The sequence below is a fragment of the Notolepis coatsorum genome (assembly GCF_963971535.1).
Source record: "Notolepis coatsorum genome assembly, chromosome: 4".
Classification (NCBI taxonomy): domain Eukaryota; kingdom Metazoa; phylum Chordata; class Actinopteri; order Aulopiformes; family Paralepididae; genus Notolepis; species Notolepis coatsorum.
The window spans coordinates 3,380,149-3,397,812 of NC_140168.1; the positions used below are offsets into that span (position 1 = coordinate 3,380,149).

Below are 17,664 nucleotides of genomic sequence, written 5' to 3' on the forward strand. Positions count from 1 at the left end.
TGAATATTAAGTACATGAATATTAAGAAGGATTTATCAACAACCATAGAACAAGATGAAATTGTGTGAATAAAAAATGTATTACACCAGTGCACACAGTGAGAGGAAGCATTGTTTTTTCCTGTCTGTCTGTGTGTCTGTCTGCACCAGCCATAGCTCCTACAGTTCTGATCCAGTTTGGATGAAATGTCGCACATATACTGTAGGCCAACAATTCTCAAATATGTTTAAAATCAGTCAACGACAAGTATTTTAATTTAATTAATTTCCACCATTGTCCATTGAAATCAATATTAACACTTTGGTTGCCTAAGGTTAAATTAATGATATACCATAGATTGCCAGCGCTATTTGTCTATGGAGAAAGTCCCCTTCTTTGCAGGGCTATAACTTTTTAAATTCTATTGCTACATTGCCATTATTAGGGCCCATTCAAAGTCCTATATGTATTGTTCATTGTGTAGCAACGTTAAACTTTTTCATTCACATATTCATAGTAAAGTATGGTCTAATGTATAAGTATGTTTTCATCTCTTTCTGCAGCTTTCTCCAGAACGTGATATATAGCCCCAAATGCATTATATTGATGATGAAATACAGTTTGATGGCAATCAGCGCGATATAAAAAATTCCAACTAGACGTACTTCTAGAAGTTACTACACGTCATCTGATGTTGACCGGATGGGCGAGGGGGCGTTTATAATTCCGTGGGCAGCGTTATACCAATCATCTAATGTGGGTCAAATGTTGATAATATCAGTTATTATCGAAGACGGTAACGTTACACGCTGAAACTCACCCCAGTCTCCGCGCGCCGTTGGGCGATCATCGTCGAGTAGAAATTTTATCATTATGGGATATATTATTACCCGGTCCATCTCCAGCTTGTATAATGGTATATACGTCCAAATCATGTTGTTTATCGAGTTATTGGCAATCGATCGCTATGTAGTGTGACGAGCTAGAGTGCCGGAACCTATCCCGAGTGGCCGGAAGCAATACGGACATCTAGCACAACCTCTACTGCGCTTCCTGTTAAGCGGTTGCGCGATCGGCCACCAGATGGCGCTCCTGAACCGCCAGAGAGCTCAGTGGGTCCTGCTGGTGTATCTCAGGCCAGCGGAGGGACATTATGAATCCGATCGCAGATTTTTGAAATATTGATATAAAGACGACGTACAGCGTCCCCCGGCAACTTTAGCATGGCCAGCAAAGACGTCTAAAGACGGCTCCCGGCAGTCAAAGTGTTAAGGGTAAACATAAACGCACAAGGGTGATGCTACACAAAGCCTCAGCTCTGGTAATCAGCTCTCTGGCAACAGTTTACAATATGGAAATGACAGAGTGAACCTTGTAATGTAGTTGATACACATAGCTTTGGGTTTACAAATCACTTAATTTCATACATACAAATATACATTTATTTTCTTTTTACAATTCTACATTTTGTTAAATTTCTTTGAGTAAAATGTGTCTCAGTATAATACTGACCCGAGAGTCTCCAGTGTACAGTGTGGACTCTTCAGTCCAGCAGAGAGCAGCTCCACTCCTGAATCCTGCAGGTTGTTCTGACTCAGGTGCAGCTCTCTCAGACTGGAGGAGGTAGAGCTGAGAACTGAGGCCAGAGCTTCACATGATCTCTCTGAGAGTTTACAGCTGTCCAGCCTGAATGAAGATGGATGGGAAGGAAACCAGAATGAACCCAGCATGCAGGAAATATTTCATTATTTATACAGGTAAAAAGTAGTCACTAGTCATTAAACTAACCCTAACACTCAGTAGAGCAACTGACTTACAGAGTTTCCTGTCCTGCAGCAGAAGGAAAATAATATAGAATGTAAATATAAAATAGAACGAAGATGAAAATAATAAGAACATTTAATTAATTAATCTTGGAAAAGAAAGGATGATAAAGTACATGCATATTAAGAAGGATTTATTAACGATAGAACAAGATGAGGTTGTGTGAATTATGAATTAATTACACCAGTGCACACAGTGAGAGGAAGCATTGTTTTCACTCCTGTCTGTGGTTCTGTCTGTGTGTCTGTCTGTACCAGCCATAGCTCCTACAGTTCTGATCCAGTTTGGATGAAATGTCGCACATATACTGTAGGCCAACAATTCTCAAATATGTTTCAAATCAATCAACGACAAGTATTTTAAATTAATTAATTTCCACCATTGTCCATTGAAATCAAGGGTAAACATAAACGCACAAGGGTGATGCTACACAAAGCCTCAGCTCTGGTAATCAGCTCTCTGGCAACAGTTTACAATATGGAAATGACAGAGTGAACCTTGTAATGTAGTTGATACACATAGCTTTGGGTTTACAAATCACTTAATTTCATACAAATATACATTTATTTTCTTTTTACAATTCTACATTTTGTTAAATTTCTTTGAGTAACATGTGTCTCAATATAATACTGACCAGAGAGTCTCCAGTGTACAGTGTGGACTCTTCAGTCCAACAGAGAGCAGCTCCACTCCTGAATCCTGCAGGTCGTTGTTATTCAGGTGCAGCTCTCTCAGACTGGAGGAGGTAGAGCTGAGAACTGAGGCCAGAGCTTCACAGGATCTCTCTGAGAGTTTACAGCCCTCCAGCCTGAATGAAGATGGATGGGAAGGAAACCAGAATGAACCCAGCATGCAGGAAATATTAATTTATTTATTTATTTATTTATACAGGTAAAAAGTAGTCACTAGTCATTAAACTAACCCTAACCCTACTCAGTAGTACAACTGATTTACAGAGTTTCCTGTCCTGCAGCAGAAATAAAGGATATAGAATGTAAATAGAAAATAGAATGAAGATGAAAATAGTCTTGGACAAGAAAAGATTTATCAACAACCATAGAACAAGATGAGTGTTACAAAGGGTCAGATTAAACCGAATATATATATTTATTGATTGATATATATTGCATAGTATTTGTATATCGTTTGATATCCCTTGTATATTCCTTGTACATATACACGGAATGTCCCTTTAGCCTAGTCCAGACCATAATATTTCATTCTCCTATTGGATGGCGTGCCACCAGCGCCAGTGTCTTACCCCCAGAGTCGAGTTCAAAGCTACCGTCAAGGCTTGTCTCAACATGCCCGGTTCTGCCCAGGACTACGAGACAGAGAGGAGGCTGGTACTAGTTTATTCGCCCAACATATAAATATGGCGCAGGTGGATACAGAAGTAGTTCAGTTCAGTCCGCAGTCCGTTCAGTTCGAGTTCGAGTTACCCAAGTGAAGCCTCACCCGCTATGCAACGTGCGGTGAAGTGGGCCCGTATTGCCCCAAAATAGAGTCTTGTTTTATCCTAATACGTTTGTTCAACGTATCGTTCGCTCCTTACTAGTAAGCCTTCATTACGAGTCAAAGACCAAGTGAAGTGAGCAATTGTGTGTCTAAATAGAGCACTTATAGCCGCGTGCGAATAGGATAGTAAAGTATCATAGCTTAGTTGAATAACGTCAAGTTCGCCTTGGTTGGTGTGAAGCGCCGCGCACCGGAGGATCTACACCGGTGATTGCAGAGCCCCTTTCCGGCTGGATTATTATTCTTATTGCTTTGACCAGGCTGTTGGAGCGGAGGATAATCGTCTGCACCCACTGCTGTGGGATCTACCGTGAGGACCATCATTCGAGCCCGTCTCTATTGGAGAGGCTGACCGGCTTTCACCTGTGCGACGCGCATACTGGGATTACAGCGGCTGCTTTTCGTCCGCTGATACAGGGAGTAATACCCCCTCCCCGAGCAGACTTTGCATTAGAGTCCCCGTGGAACCAGACCTTGCATTAGAGCATTGCCTCCCCCTGCTGGCTTACAACCGGTGGAACCCCCTTACCAGTATCCCCTAGATATAATTCCTAATATTCAGTAGTGTATTATTATCTCCTGCGTAACCAGAGAATGGACATTCGTTATTGATTTGCCTACGCACATTCCTTGCCTTATAAGCGCATCCAAAGTGACCAGAGAAGTATATTATGTACCTTTTGCTGCAATAAATACTTAAAGACAACTTTGTGTGGAAACCGTATCATTGTGGAGGTGTTATCATCATATACACATGTACTGTATGGCCAGTAGTAAAGTACATAAGACGGTAGTGGTTTAATGATACCAATACTTGATTAATACAGTCAGGGAATTGTACCCCTCAGTTACAATTGGTCCTTCGAGCCCCGGATAATAATTAGCGTAATATTAATATAATATTAATATTAACATGGCCGATGATGAACACTCCACAAACGGTTCTCCCGAGCTAGAACGCCCGCAGCGCAGACGGCAGCCACCTCCCTATCTAGAGGCATACACTGTCAGTCCAATACCTAGTTTTAAAGGGAAGTTAAATACGGATAAAGTAACTAAAGCGGATAGTAAAAGTATGTCCAACCCTACCGACCAGGCTACCCCGCCAGTAGAGACCCTAGTGGGTTCTAACGTAACTGACCAAGCTCACGGTGGGGACCAGGAGGGACCTGACATGACTTTACCCCCAGACAACGCCAACGGGACAGTCCCCGGAGAGCTCCAGGATAAAGAAAGCCCTCCCGGGACGGAACCCGACCCACCACAAGAAGAGACGCGCACCCAGGAGATGGATCTCCTCGGTACGCGACAGGAGAACGGATCTCCAACGAGTACTGCCGGGAGCCGATCGCCTCGAACGGCGTCTTCCCCCAGCGAGGCGGACAAGATGCTGGCGCAGGCACTCATCGCCACCCTGGCAGCCTCCACCGAACGCGATCGACTTCAAGCGCAACAGACGCGCGAGCGCGAACATTCTGCAACCGAGCGAGAACGCTTCCAGGCGCAACAAAGGAGTGAAGACGACCGCATAAGACTGGAGACCAGACGCCTTCAGACGGAAGAGAACATTGAAAGAAGCCGCGCCGATGCACAGCACGCCGCCGCCAATGCACAGCACGCCGCCGCCAATGCACAGCGCGACGTCGCAAATGCACAGCTCCACGCCGCCCATGCTAGCGCCAATGCCCAGCGCGACGCCGCCAACGCACAGCGCGACGCCGCCCAGGCCAGCGCCAATGCGCAGCGCGACGCCGCCAATGCCCAGCGCGAAGCAGCGCGCGACGCAGCCCATGCCCAGCGCGAGGCAGAGCGCGACCGGCTGCAGGCGGAGCTGATAGACAAACTGGTTGCCATGGCGACACCCCCTCACTCCGCACGGAGCTCTCGGAGATCGTCAAGACAAGGGTCTAGGACACATTCCCCTACCCGACCAAGCGACCCGGGACCCCGCCAACAGGAGGATCCTATCCACGTCTCAGAACCCCCTCCCCGGCCGGTCCATACGAGACCCAGCAACCGGGAAGAACCGGACCACGCCGAGAGACTGAACAGAAGACTCCAGGTCCTAGCAGAGGGAGAGGAGGAGGAAGAGGAGGAATGTCAAGCCGACCAGCAGCAACGTACGCTGGACCAGGAGGCCCAGTACAGCCCCGACCAGCAGCAACGTACTCTGGACCAGAAGGCCCAGTACAGCCCAGAAGTCAGCCCCGAGGCCCTGCGCTACAAACCCCCGACTCAACTCACGGGTGAGTTTGACGCACCGCCAGCCCCGAGGAACAGCACCTGGGTACCCGGCCCTTGGTACCCACCAAGTACCAGCCCAAGACAACACGTAAGAGGAGACTCGCCTAGGAGGCCTCTCCCCCAACGCTCACCGATGTGCCAGTCATCCATGGCATCGTACCTTGGCACACCGACGTTCCCTGACTTCACACACGAGAACAGAGCACAGTACACAGAGCTACGAATGTGCTTAGAGACTATGCTGTCCGACGTACCAGATGAACCGTACAAGTATGCTATCCTACTCAAGCACCTGAAGGTGCCCAGAGCGCACAATATAGCGCTGGCATATTCCAGCTCTACTACCCCATACACCGCGGCTCTAGTAGCCCTCGACCAACGTTATGGACGCATATGGGACTACGTGATACAGGAGATAAGAGACATTGACCGTCTCCCCCCAGCCAGAGACAACAGAGCATTAGATGACCTCGCTATCAAGGTACAGTCCCTGGTAGGGATGCTGGGGTCCCAAAAGGAAAAAGGGATCTATGAACTGTACGCTAACTCTAATGTAGAGAGGATACTAGAGAAGCTCCCTCTCGCCCGACAAGAGCGTTTTCGGCGGCAGAGAGACTACCGCGACCCCAACGGTCCAGAGGCATCCCTCCTAGACCTATCTGAGTTCCTCGCCAGGGAGGTCAGTAGCCTACGACTCGACATGTTCGTATGGAGTGGACCAAGCCCAAGACTCGGACCTCGGGGATCAACGGATAACCGCCGGTTGGTGACCGTTATGCACCAAGCCGAATCAGTACCGCAGCACAGGAACCACAACACCCCCTCGACGAAAGAGGACCAGTGGAAGATTGAGTGCCAGTACTGTGAGGGAGAACATCGGCTGTACCAATGCGACACTTTCGGGAAGCTGACCACGGACGAGGTGAGTCAGTGGATCAAGGACCACCGCCGCTGCTTCCGCTGCGCGCGCAGCCACCTAGCAGCTGAGTGCCGCTTGAAGAAGAAGTGCAGCAGGTGCGGTGGCACCCACTTGGAGGTCCTGCATGACATCAACAGGCGTCAGCCAGGACAACAGAGTGGGCCCGTCGCGGTAATGTACCATGCCGAGGCGGTGGCACCAGCACCAAACCACCACCAGACCGCTCCCTGGTGTCCCGACTGCTACAGCAGACACTGGGAGTCACGGTGCGACTCGCACCATATAGATTCTGTGTCACCACAGACAGGTGACAACCCCCCGGCAAAGGAGGTATGGAAGATCGACTGTACGTACTGCCGCGGAGGACACTGGCTGGACCAGTGCGACGTGTTCCCGGAACTGACCATCGCCGAAATGGAGCAGTGGATTGCGTCTGACCCCCCACAAGCCGGTCACCGCCGATTCTTGTGCGAGGATAACATGATAAGAATAGCCCGACGAGGCAACCGACCAACAGGAGTGCTCCACATAGACCCCAAGCAGAGCGGGACCCCTCGAGTGCTCCTCAAAGTGGTCAGAGTGCTCCTGAGCTACGAGGACAAGGTCCTGGACACTTACGCCGTCCTGGACGATGGGTCCGAAAAGACTCTCCTCCTCGCTTCCGCAGCAGCCCAGTTGGGCCTGCGGGGTGTCAAAGATACCATGACCATACGCACCATCAGAAGGGACCAGAAGACCATAAAAGGTGAAAAGGTCTCCTTCAAGATAGCAGCGGTGGACCAGCCCGAGAAGCAGTATAGTATAACCAACGTCTTCACCAGCCACGACATAGGCCTGTCTCAGTACACCTACCCCATCCCACAGCTGATGGCTAAGTATGTGCACCTACGTCAACTACCTATACCGCTTATCGACGGCGCCACACCGACCCTGCTCATCGGCTCCGACCACGCGGACCTCATTCTCCCAATTGAGGCGGCCCACATCGGACCCAAAGGATGCCCAGTCGCGGTTCAGACCCGACTGGGATGGACGCTCCAGGGCCCCCTCTACGGACTTGACAGTCAACCCACGTCTACACGCTGCCTACACACAAAGGCAAGCGACACCGGCCACTCCCTCGTACAGCAGAGGCTATTGACATTAAGCGAGAGGCCCGTGAGAGAACCGTGGGCACCAGAGGGAGTTCGGAACTCCACCCCCCTCAGCTGCGCTTCAGACGTAGCTGACCTCGAACCCAGCACCCCAAGCGCCTCATTGACGGGGCGGCCGGGACCGGCCCCTCCTCAGACGGGGTACAGAGCAAACAAGAGAAACAGACGGAGGAGGAGGAGGCACAGCCAAGCACAGATCAAAGCAGTCTCAGGCCCGCTTCCTCCTAAGCCCCCCTTCATCCCGTCCAGTCGTCATGACCATAGACCAGTCACTACCCCGAGCTGCGTGGCCGGCCGGCCGCGTAAGCAAAGTGACCACTGGTGCCGACGGAAAAGTCAGAGCGGCAGAATTGCTCGTCCAAGGGCGGACCTACAACCGACCCGTGGCGAGGCTGATAGAGTCGCCAAGGCTCCCCGACTCGCTTAATGACGACCATGACCCCTGACTTTGTGAACTGCCTACCCTCACAACGGACATTGAGTAGTGGACAGTGCGGTTAATCTGTCTCTGCTTAGCTAATTAGGTGGGACTAATTAGGGGGCGGCTGTTACAAAGGGTCAGATTAAACTGAATATATATATTTATTGATTGATATATATTGCATAGTATTTGTATATCGTTTGATATCCCTTGTATATTCCTTGTACATATACACGGAATGTCCCTTTAGCCTAGTCCAGACCATAATATTTCATTCTCCTATTGGATGGCGTGCCACCAGCGCCAGTGTCTTACCCCCAGAGTCGAGTTCAAAGCTACCGTCAAGGCTTGTCTCAACATGCCCGGTTCTGCCCAGGACTACGAGACAGAGAGGAGGCTGGTACTAGTTTATTCGCCCAACATATTGTAACTGAGGGGTACAATTCCCTGACTGTATTACTAGATATGATACTTACTACCACTACCTTTGTACTTAATATTCGGCCACCCAGTACTCGGCATAAATATATTATGATGAACACTGTCACGTAGATGAAACGGATCCAACACAAATGTACGAATTAGAAATAGGTCTTTATTTCTACACAGCGATGGTGTGTAGAGCAAGCACTTAATCAAATCAATCACATTTATGAATGGGAATTAGTATGCACTTTTATGGCAAGAGTATTCGTCGGTATATCAATAGAGAATGTCCAATCTCTGGTGGCGCAGGTGGTACATATACGACCTGGAATAGTTAAGGAATAATAGCAATGATACTTTAATGATTATAGAACTGGATACACTAGGGGGGAATTCCGGTCGCTTGTAAGACAACTGGAGAAGGGGGGGGGGGTAGAGTCTGGCTGTATCCGTCTGGCCGAGGGTATCCTGGGAGAACCCACGGTTGTGCGGCTCGGTGCCTCAGCGATCCTCGATCCACAGATGAAAGCAGTTGGACTCTCTGTGGGCCGGCTTCCTTCGGTCCACGATGGAGAGACGTGAAGCGACCTCGTCGTGTAGAGCGTCTCCTCACCTGTCGTCCTCTCCGGGGGGGGGGTTTCCAACACACGGCAGTGTTGGTCTTTATCCATAGAATAATCACTGTATACAAAGCATAATCCGTGCCTGGGAAGGCGGGCTGTCGTCGGTAGAATAATCCGGTATGCAGGTCCACTCGCTCGTCGGCTCTGGGGCTCCTCGGGTGCAGCCTCACATGGGGTCGGCCACCCTGGATAAGCAGCCAGTTCTCTGCCCGAAACGATGGGGTACTGACTACGATAGTATTCTCACCGCACGAAGCACTACATATGAATAGACTATTATTACAGATGTGGGACTGGAAAACGAGGCGTCTACCGCCGGTAGCAAGCTAGATGACGCTAGATGACGTCTTTTTACCCTGCTCTGCCTGGTTCAACCAGTAGGGGGAGTCGAGTTACACGGTGGAGAGAGGGAGCTATTCTACAATCTGTGTGTGTGTGTGCATGCGACACTAGTCTTGGACATATTATTTTGCAATGTAATGCTTTTCTGTAGATTATTTGACTGTCATTGGTACAGTAATGGTGTGGTATTTTCGATTAACGTGCGTTTTTTATGGATAATCATCTAGATACTCAGATACAGTGCAGTATTATTCTTTACGAGACAACCCAAACGTGCTGGCACCGAAGACCCGCCCTACTCTGCCTCTGATTGGCAGAATGTGGCTCTAGTTAGGCTCTGGTTGGGGGAAATGTAACTGGCCCGTCGATTATTGTGATCAGGCTGTTCTGTGGATTTCAGCTGTCGCTGTACTGAATTTACTGGTAAACTAAATTAGGTTTAACGTTAGTTTGTTTACTACAGTTATGTAGTCAACTAAGGTAACGTTACAGTAGCAACTGCTCAAATAAAGCTGTATCGACATTGCTGTCAAGTTAACGTTATGGTCTCTCGAAAATTGAATGCGACCTCAAGGCTTTTCAACACTGGCCGCGTAATATTAGTTAACGTTGATTTAGCAGGATGTAATGTGTAACGTTTAATCAACGTGAAATGGCCCTGAATACATCATATAATGTGTTTCCCAGCTGCTTATATTGTAAGTGTATGCCCAAAAATATATATCACTGAATTGAAAATGGGGGACCCTGATGTAAACAAGACTAAAGTCTTTCTCTGGTCTGTGCATCCCCTTAACAATTGTGTGTATTGAGCTGTACTGTATTGTACTCATTCTGCAATCTGTTAATGACATTTACATATCTGTAGATACTATATCTATATCTGTACATCCCTTACCTACTCTTACTAGTTACGCTGCTGGCCAGTATGACTTACTACCATATAGTGTCTTTATACCTGTATCACTGTACATATTAATACTATCTATATCTGTACATATCTCTTACCTGCTACTCTTACTAGTTACACTGCTGGTCAGTATGACTTACTACCATAGTGTCTTTATACCTGTATCACTGTACATATTAATACTATCTCTTACCTACTCTTACTAGTTACACTGCTGGTCAGTATGACTTACTAGTTACTACCATAGTGTCTTTATACCTGTATCACTGTACATATTAATACTATATCTATATCTGTACATATCTCTTACTAGGGACACTGTACATTGGAATACTGACATACATTTGCCATGGAAACTGTACATTGGAGGAGGTTGGGTAGGTGGGGTGGGGTTGGGTGGGGCTGTACATTGGAATACTGACAAAGCCATGCTTGGTCTTTATTGTACAACTGGGTTAGGACATTTGTAGGGGCCAGTTTTGAATTGCAGTCTCCCGTAGGTGTTCTTTGAGAGTGTTTTTGAAGGTGGGTAGTGATTTACATTCCTTTACAGCTTTGGGTAGGGCGTTCCACATTGTTGTGGCATAATTGCGAAACGTGTTTAGTCCCTTGTTTGAGCCGAATCTGGGTTTTACATGATTTGTGGAGCTCCCTCTGGTGTTGTGATCGTGGTATTCACTGACCTTTGGGAAGTATTTTGACATGTACATGGGTACCTTGGTCGTGTAGTGTATCTTGTAGACCAGGCCCATTGCAAGTTGCTGTACTCTGTTGTCTACTCTAAGCCATCCTAGGTTGGCAAAGTGTGCAGGGGTGAGGTGGGTTCTAGGAGTCAGGTCAAGCAGTAGTCTGACTAGTTTGTTTTGAGATGTTTGTAATTTGGTTTTTAGTGCCTTTGAGGTGCTTTGGTACCATGAGGTGCAAGCATAGTCGTAGTACCCTTGAATGAGTGCTCCTGCCAGAGTCTTCAGGGTATTCTTGTTTACCAGGGAGGAGATCCGGTACAAGAATCGAGTTCGTTGATTGACTTTTTTTTATTACATTGGATGCCATTTTGTCACATCTGGACATTAATAAATACAAAAGTGTATTGTTATTGTTGTCATGTATTGTTGTCATGAACTGAATAGATTCCAGAAGTCATAATCCACTTAGTCCTGCTCCCAAAACTATTTTGAATATGTTGTAAAATAAATGCAACTACTGCAGAAGTAGGAATATCATTAGAATACAGTACAGTATGTATTACTATCTACTACTACAGTACTACCTATGCTGCTATGTCTATACTACTATGTATCACAAACAGTACTGTATTTGCAAATCTGGTATGTCATAAATGTATAGATGTAGCAGTACTGTCTATCTGTATGTCGTGTATGTCATATATGTTACGATGAATTGAAAATGGGGGACCCTGATGTAAACAACCAGTATGGCCACTACAATACTGTAACAAAAATGAGCAGAAGTATTTCAATTATTAGACGGAATGCCTATTTTTTAACAGACACAGCTACTGTACCAAGCAAGTCATACAATCACTCGTTTTGTCACATCTGGACTACTGTCCAGCAATCTAAAAAATAGTAAGATAAAATAGACAGAGTAAAATAGTGCAGTGCAATAAAATAGTAGAATAGAATAGATACAACTTATTTTTTTACAATGAGAATTTTATTACCATTGCAGAATGGGTAAACTACAGTCAATACACACAATTGTTAAGGGGATGCAGACCAGAGAAAGACGTTTGTACATTGCAAAGTTCATCCTTCCTCTGCAGAGTTCAAATAAAGCTGACTTGACCTGACTTGAAAAAAACAGTGTTGAGACACCCCCCCCCCCCCCCCCCCACCATCAATGTACAGCCCCCCACCCCACCTACCCACCTATTAACACCTCATCAAGGAGAGGGGGCAGGGAGGTGTCGGTCACAGTCACAGTACGGTCACAGTTCCATCCTAGAGGCTAATCTTTCCTGTGACAAAATGGCATCCAATGTAATATATTCCATAGTATATTCCACTACAATGGGTACAATACTGACCAGAGAAAGACTTTCGTCTTGTTTACATCTACTATTTTTATTATTGTCTATTTAAAACTTAAAAAAAGGGGTGAAACGATACAGCATTCACTTTACGGCCTATAGGGATATTTTATTTCAATTCTCTGTTAGAAAAGAGAAATATTAAGCCCTGTGCAAGGAATAATATGAAAATGTGCCATTGAATAGCCTGTAGCTAGATATGACATTTGGACATGACATGTTTGTCCTCCATAGATACAGTAATTGAATGGAAATTGTATTAACAGATTGCAAAATGGGTACAATACAGTACAGCTCAATACACACAATTGTTAAGGGGATGCAGACCAGAGGAAGACTTTCGTCTTGTTTACATCAGGGTCCCCCATTTCAATTCATATATATAATGACAACAGTACCGATAGGAGATAAGATAAGATAAAAAACTGAAGAATATTGATCAGGCCAGAGTTACATTATTATTTCAGGTGTATTCTCATCAGAAGCCATGGAGAACTATAAGTCTTTAGAGGCATACCGCTTCTTTGTCTCTGGTTGGGTAGAAACCGTGTTCCACCGGAAACTGACAAGGTGCACCTTGTTGCGGGCAGATGTCAGACCATCCTACAGAGTGAATGATGATCCACATCATCCTTGGGTGGCCTTAGATGGCACGGGAAAGGTGGTTGCAGGTCACTGTGACTGTATGGCAGGGTGAGTTATACAAAATAATATTTTTTAAATAAAAAATAAATAATAAAAAGAATGTTGCCACAAATTTACCAGTGTTACCCACCCAACAGGAGCAACAGGCGGCCAGCAGCACAAGCACTCCAGTCTACTGCTTGTGTAAAACAACAACAGAATCAGAGAGCATGGTTGGCTGTGACACCTGTGATGACTGGTTCCATCCCAGGTGTCTAAACCTCAAAAGGCTACCGAAAAGCAAGACATGGTATTGCCCGGAGTGCAGAAAAAAGAAAAAGAAGTCTAACCCTAACTAAGTTGCTGTACTCTGTCGTCTACTCTAAGCCATCCTATATTGTCAAAGTGGGCAGGGGTGAGGTGCGTTCTAGGAGTAAGGTCAAGCAGTAGTCTGACCAGTTTGTTTTGTGATGTTTGTAATTTAGTTTTTAGCCCTTTTGAAGTTTTATGTTATGGCTTCCTTCTTGGAGAAAATGTAGGTCTGCCAATGCTGCTGTTATGCATATGTTATGCATTGTTGTGCATGTTGAAACTTGAAATAGCACTTTTGTATTTTTGTATATAAAAAAAATAAGCATTTTTTACATGCATTGTTGTGCATGTTGAAATTGTAGGCCTGCCAATTGATGTCCACAGATGAAGCGGTCAAGGAGCTTGACTCGACCTTGGTTCTCTGTTGGTCACCATCCTCCTTGGCTGCATCCCTCTCCTCTCTGAGAGACTGCATCTCGTCAAACAGAGACTGCTCAGTGATGGGAGGTGTGGCTGCTTCCTCAACTTGGGCTGCTGCCTCAACTTGGATGTCTTGGCTGCAACGTTTAGTCCTCTTGTGGGGAGTCACTTTAAATGAAATAAAAACCATACTAATAAGAAACTGCAATTTAGGAACCCATTGATTTTGGCACATAACTGAAAACTAGATGATATCACTTACGATGGTATGAAGAGGAGTTCCTTTTTGCACGCCGCTCATGGCGACTGATGTTCGTTGACGTAGATGGTGTAGACTGTGATGTTGAAGGGAATACAGATGGAATGTAGTCTGGGTGTGTTTGGTCATTGACCTTTGCACCTGAATGAATGAATGAATGAATGAATGAATGAAAACGTTATTAACAGATTGCAGAATGGATACAATACAGTACGGCTCAATACACACAATTGTTAAGGGGATGCAGACCAGAGAGACTTTCGTCTTGTTTACATCAGGGTCCCCCATTTTCAATTCATAGTGACATTTGTGACATACTCAACATACATGACATCATGACATTTATGGCATAGGGACATACATGACATACAGGTATATAGTACTGTTACATTTGTGACATAATATGATATGCAAATATACAGTACTGTTACCCCATAGATCCTGACAGAGAGTATATACATATGACATGTATATTACAAGCAATACGACTATTCAATAACAAGTCCTTAGAGCAAGGACAACAACACTGAATGTGATTGATAAATAGTATACTAGTAACATATAAAAATGAAAAAGGCATGTAGGCTACACTGAGAATGGACTATTATGGGGAAGTAGCTAGCAGAGACTGCTAGCTAATCAATCAATCAGCTAGCAGCTAACATCTGCTGTTTACAGCCTCACAGCCAATACAACTTAATTTACTATATAAATATGTGTTCCTTATTCTCACCTGTTATGAAATGGGTAGAGCAGACATACGTAGAATTTGACTTGGGGGACCAGGGTCTGCTTTTGCACGCTGCTCATGGCGACTGATGTTCGTTGACGTAGATGGTGTAGACTGTGATGTTGAAGGGAATACAGATGGAATGTAGTCTGGGTGTGTTTGGTCGTTGACCTTTGCACCTGAATGAATGAATGAATGAATGAATGAATGAATGAATGAATTAATGAAAACGTTATTAACAGATTGCAGAATGGATACAATACAGTACGGCTCAATACACACAATTGTTAAGGGGATGCAGACCAGAGAGACTTTCGTCTTGTTTACATCAGGGTCCCCCATTTTCAATTCATAGTGACATTTGTGACATACTCAACATACATGACATCATGACATTTATGGCATAGGGACATACATGACATACAGGTATATAGTACTGTTACATTTGTGACATAATATGATATGCAAATATACAGTACTGTTACCCCATAGATCCTGACAGAGAGTATATACATATGACATGTATATTACAAGCAATACGACTATTCAATAACAAGTCCTTAGAGCAAGGACAACAACACTGAATGTGATTGATAAATAGTATACTAGTAACATATAAAAATGAAAAAGGCATGTAGGCTACACTGAGAATGGACTATTATGGGGAAGTAGCTAGCAGAGACTGCTAGCTAATCAATCAATCAGCTAGCAGCTAACATCTGCTGTTTACAGCCTCACAGCCAATACAACTTAATTTACTATATAAATATGTGTTCCTTATTCTCACCTGTTATGAAATGGGTAGAGCAGACATACGTAGAATTTGACTTGGGGGACCAGGGTCTGCTTTGGTCGACTCTCCCGTCTGCTCTACCCAGTCAAAGGAAGTTGACTTCGAGAATATACAGTACTGTTTACAGTATGTGTACAAGGGAAGACTACTCGAAATGTGTTGTTTTCTTTGTGCATTAAGCCAGTCAATTTGCTCTTTGTATGGGATTATAACGGAGTTGTTCTTGTTTGTGTGCTCCCCTCGCATTTGGCGATCAATTGGACTTGAAAACAGCAGTGACCACCACTCGTTAGATCATATGAAACAGTAGCCCCTGTCACGTCACGTAAGCGGCAGATAAAACAGTGAAGATCAGATCATTTGACTTACCACTTAATCCAACGTTCATTCCCCACAAGCGTCTCCGGTGACCCGAACACCAGCCAGTATTTACCCTGGTCGATTTGGTCGTCAACTCCTGCACTGTTCCCGGCACACGCTGCCGATTAAGGGCACGTACTTGGTCCTCAATAATGGACATTAGTGGACAAACCACTAAAACAATGGGGTTTACGTGCCATTTGGAATAGCCATAGGTCTTTGCTGTAGCCGGTATTTTTGTATTTCCGATTCACATTTAGGAGGCATAGCAAGTTCGGTTGTCTCGAAGGAAGGATATAATTCCAACTTGACTTTGACTTTGCGCCTCCTGGCGGCACAAAACAGAAACCGCACCCACCCTAATAAAACCATTTGACAAGAGCCGTTAACGGGCGGCAGAGGGCGTTGAAACGGCGGTAGGAGGGACCTCAATTTGCAATGCTGTAACTGTAGCTTAATAGACTACGTCCAACTCGACGATATAGTGCCAAATATGACTATTCAAATATTAATATACACGATGTCTCAATACCGATGGTAGGCCGAACTTGGCCTTACTCCCACACGTGGCGTCGCGGGGAGGCTTTACGTCTGTCACTCTATTGGAGGGTAAGAAACTGGACTAAAAAGGAAGTCCTACTTTAGTAGCGCAGTATATATACGCACTATGAACAAATAGTACCGTTAGTGGTGCGGTAGCCAGATTCCTACGCGGAACTAGGACTTGTTCGTACATGTTGAGCAGTACGTTTGAACTGGGTCTGGGGGGTATGGCAGCCTGGCACCAAGGTCTCGACCAATAGTAGAATGGAGACTATTATGGGATGTTCAGTAGGCTAGAATGGATATTCAATGCATATTGTACAAGGAATATACAAGGGATATCAAGGAATATTAGAGAATATACAAATACAATTAAATATATATATACAAATAAATATATATATTCGGTTTAATCTGGCCCTTCACAACAGCCACCCCCTGATTGGTCCCAGACCTAATCAGTTAAGCAGAGACAGATTAATCGCGTTGTCTATTTACACATAAGGGTTTGCTGTAGGGGTCAGTCAACTTCACAAAGTCATAGGGTTATAGGGTCATGGTCATCATCGATTGTGTCTGGGAGTCGGGGCAGTTCTATGAGCCTCGCCACGGGACGGGTGTAAGTGCGACCCTGGACAAGCACTTCAGCTGCTCGGACCTTGCCGTCGGCACCGGTGATCACTTTGCTTACGCGGCCGGCCGGCCACATAGCTCTGGGCAGTGATTGATCAATAATCATGACTGTTGTGAAGGGCCAGATTAAACCGAATATATATATTTATTTATATATATATATTTAATTGTATTTGTATATTCTCTAATATTCCCTGATATCCCTTGTATATTCCTTGTACAATATGCATTGAATATCCATTCTAGCCTACTGAACATCCCATAATAGTCTCCATTCTACTATTGGTCAAGACCTTGGTGCCAGGCTGCCATACCCCTCAGACCCAGTTCAAACGTACCGCTCGACATGTACGAACAAGTCCTAGTTCCGCGTAGGAATTTGGCTACCGCACCACTAATGGGACTATTTGTTCATAGTGCGTATATATACTGCGCTACTAAAGTAGGACTTTCTTTTCAGTCCAGTTTCTTACCCTCCAATAGAGTCACAGACGTAAAGCCTCCCCGCGACGCCACGTGTGGGAGTAAGGCCAAGTTCGGCCTACCATCGGTATTGAGACATCGTGTATATTAATAT

At 45.4% G+C, this 17,664-nt stretch overlaps 1 long non-coding RNA gene across 1 annotated transcript; it reads right to left on the bottom strand.

Moving 5' to 3' along the window:
• Window positions 1-13,510: 13,510 nt before the first annotated feature.
• Window positions 13,511-15,943, bottom strand: LOC311227276. Its single transcript, XR_014619581.1, has 3 exons — window positions 15,921-15,943; window positions 14,032-14,169; window positions 13,511-13,937 (listed from the first exon to the last, which is right to left on the bottom strand). It is a non-coding gene; the product is annotated as an uncharacterized lncRNA (long non-coding RNA).
• Window positions 15,944-17,664: the final 1,721 nt, after the last annotated feature.